A 3,321-nucleotide genomic window follows, 5' to 3' on the forward strand; every position below is an offset into this window, starting at 1 on the left:
CCTCAGATTCTCGCTCCCACCAAGAAGTCGCCTCAGAAGCTTCCCTCCCCCTCCAGAAGAAAAATCTCCTCAGATTCTCTTCCTGCAACTCCAGAAACATTCCCAAGGTCTCGCCCCAAAAGATCCCCGTCCCGAGCTCTTCCTCCAAAATCCACTCAAACTCTGCCCCACAACTCCACACCCCCATCCCTCCCGAGGTGCGCCCGCCGGCTCTGCCCAGTCGCCCCCGGGTGCCCCGACCCCTCTGGGGGCCGCCCCCGCTCCGGCCGCCCTGCTCTCCCCGCACCCGCCCAGGCCCCAGCGCCGCGCTCCCGCCACTTCCCCGCGCACCCTCACCTAGGCGGCCCCGGCCCGCGCTCCAGCCCGCCGAGAGCTCCGGCGCTCCGCTCCCAGCAGCCGGCGCCTCCTCCGGCTCCCTGGGACTGACAATGAGGGGCGGGGCCTGGTTGTGACGTCATCGTTCTAGAAGGCGGGGCCTCTTGGGGGCGGGGCTGACGAACAGATTCCGCCCTCTCCGCTCTTACCGCCTTACCCGGGACTTAGACTCCACCAAGTTTTTATTGCCTCCCTAGCTAGGTGCCCAGGGACTGTACCAGGCGCCGTGGGAAATTGAAATGGAAGATAAGACTTCCTGCTTTCAAGAGGGGCACTCTCGGGGCGGGTGTGAGGATTAAATGAGATAATCAATGGTAAGGCGCTTAGCCCAGAGCCTGGTAGGGAATAATCACTCAACAAATACCATTTCCATTGCTCAGCAAATGCAGAAAAGGAACTCAGCTTGGACTCAGGAGGCATGGGTTCCAGTTCCCAGCTCTGCTATTAATTAATTGTGTGATCCTAGACAAGCTCTTTCCCAACTATGTTCCTTACTTTCACCTTCTTTAAAATGGGATGACCAGGTGATCTCAAAAGTCCCTCCAATAATTCTATGACATACTTCCTGTAGTTCTACTATATACGAGGTACCCAGGGCCCAGAGAAGTGGGGAGGAGGGCTCTGAGGGGAGCCCAAAACCCACACCCAGCACAGTACAGGACACAGCCTGAGACGTGCTCTCCCCGCAGATGCCCTCCCACGCACTGGCACGCACAGGCATTCACAAGCCAGGACACAGATGGGCTGAGGGCTGCTTCCTTTCTGACTGCAGCAGCATGGTTGGTCTCTCGAGACACCTCTTGTGTAAGCTCTTTATTGCCTATGGAATAAAGGCCAAAACCATGGCCTGGTATGATCACTTCCTACCTCTACACACACACACACACACACACACACACACACACACACACACACACACTCTAAAGTTTATCCAGACTTCCCTTAGCACACCCACTGCTTTCCCACATCTGCCCCTTTGTTCAGGCCCTTTCCTTGCTGTCTCATCTTCTACTTTCCCCCAGCCAGAAGCCAACCCTCCCCACTCTGAATACGCCCCCACCCCCCACCCCCACCCAGTGGCATTGTGTTTAACTTTCACGTGGGCATGAACACATTATAACTTGTATCAAATTGACCTCCTATTTGTTTCTTAGCACTTCCTGGAGGTCAGAACCCACATATATTTGTGGAGCTCAAGTTCTGATGCCAGAAAACCCCAGGATGATATACCCATGTTCTAGCTTATACTAGCTCTCTCTGAGCCTCAGTCTCTTCATCTGTAAAATGGGGATAATAGTAATAATATGGTCCTTGTAGTGTTTGTTACGTAACATAGCATGTGGAAAATACCAGGCACACTGTTCCACTGTTCCACTAACAATATGGTTGTCATTCTTATTTTCAATATTATTACTATCATCAATATTATTTCCAGCCCCAAACACCACACAGCACCCATGTGATAACCCACCCCATCATTGCATAGTGGAATACTTTAAGGTCCTGAGAAAAGAAGAGATTTGCTGAAAGTGGTCCTGCAAAGTATTGCCTTTGAAACAGGAACTAGCATTTCAGTTTCCACACTCCAGGTGGATATGCAGAGTCACATCTAATATCTCTGGGCGTCCCTGTCACTCAGCAACCCTCCAACTTGGAGATAGCTGTGAGTTCTCTCTGTGAGTTCTTTGCTGCAGAACTGACCCAATTTCTGCCTTGTGCCTTTCTCTTCTCACCTTCCTTACAGAGAGATGGATCTGTGTTAAACTGCCCTTGGCATCACTGCAGTCCTCTAGGAGAGCTGTAGCAAGGCACTGGACATTTCCATAGTGCTGGCCTGTGGGAGGAGGGGAAGAACTTTGGAGTTCTAGTTAATTTCTTGTGCTCGGTACAGGCAAATGGCTGTCCTGAAATGCCTGGGCTAGTCCTCAAGGGCCCCTAACAAATTGTAGCTTATTTTTAGAATAGAAGATTCAAAAACACCACTTCCCATGAAGAGTAAGCATGGCCACGGGATTGCAGCAGGAAAAGAAATCTCCTTTACTGAGTTGCTCCTAAGGGCTAACACTGATTCCAAGCACTACAAACCCTTAGAAGGGAGAACCCAAGACATACAAGGGAGGTTCTGAAGACAGAACTTTTTCCCTGGGACCCATGAGTCCATCAACCACATACTCATTCATTCATTCACAGCAAAAGCTTTGGCTCAGGACAGATCAGGATTCAAATCTTAACTCCATGCTTACCAGTTGTATAACTTTGGGCTGTTAAGTCTCTACACCTCAGTTTCTCATCTGCAAAATGAAAATAGTAATAGTACCTATCTCACACAATGACTGAGAGGATTAAATAAGATAACATGTGAAAGAGCTTAGTCCAGAGCCTGGTACCTAGTTCATGCAGGATAAAGTGGTTGCCATTACCGTTTGAACATGTCCTCCCAGGAAGGCCTCCCATGCGCTGGCCTCTGGACTGAAAATGGGGCTAAATAATAGTCCTGCCCTCAAGAGGATCCATTAGTGAAAGGAATGGGATAAATTTGCATGAATAGGCAAGAAAAAGTGTCTGCTGGGTATTGTTAAGTGAAAAGAGCAAGTTGCAAAATTACAGGTGTAGGAGGATCTCACGGTTATAATTTATAACATATGCTTAGTATATGCATAGAAAAATATGGAGTCTGTAAAGAACTAAATAGAAGGCTTTCACCTTTTTTCTTTTTGCTTTGCTTTTCTGTGTGTGTATAGCTGGAACTTTCAAAAAAGACTTTACTAAATGCTAACAGGGAGGAAAGGGTATTAAAAACACAGCTACAAGGCTTATCGGTGGCATCTGAGCTAACTGTGCATACTGCTGTAGAAAGTTCCACAGATCCCATCTCATTCTTCATGGGGTTCCAGGGAAAGCCCCCGCCTAGATAATTCTCACCTTCTCCCCACCCCATGAATCATG

At 49.1% G+C, this 3,321-nt stretch overlaps 1 protein-coding gene across 1 annotated transcript in view; it reads right to left on the reverse strand.

Moving 5' to 3' along the window:
- The window catches only part of LUZP1 (leucine zipper protein 1), a 92,253-nt gene extending 91,861 nt beyond the window's left edge, over positions 1 to 392 (reverse strand). Inside the window, exon 1 of the mRNA XM_012650914.1 lies at positions 337 to 392. The gene's annotated coding sequence lies outside the window, so the exon portion shown is untranslated. The remainder of the gene's footprint in view (positions 1 to 336) is intronic.
- Between the last annotated feature and the right edge of the window lie 2,929 nt (positions 393 to 3,321).

This window comes from Propithecus coquereli, unplaced genomic scaffold (genome assembly GCF_000956105.1).
Source record: "Propithecus coquereli isolate 6110/MARCELLA unplaced genomic scaffold, Pcoq_1.0 Scaffold341, whole genome shotgun sequence".
NCBI classification, from domain to species: domain Eukaryota; kingdom Metazoa; phylum Chordata; class Mammalia; order Primates; family Indriidae; genus Propithecus; species Propithecus coquereli.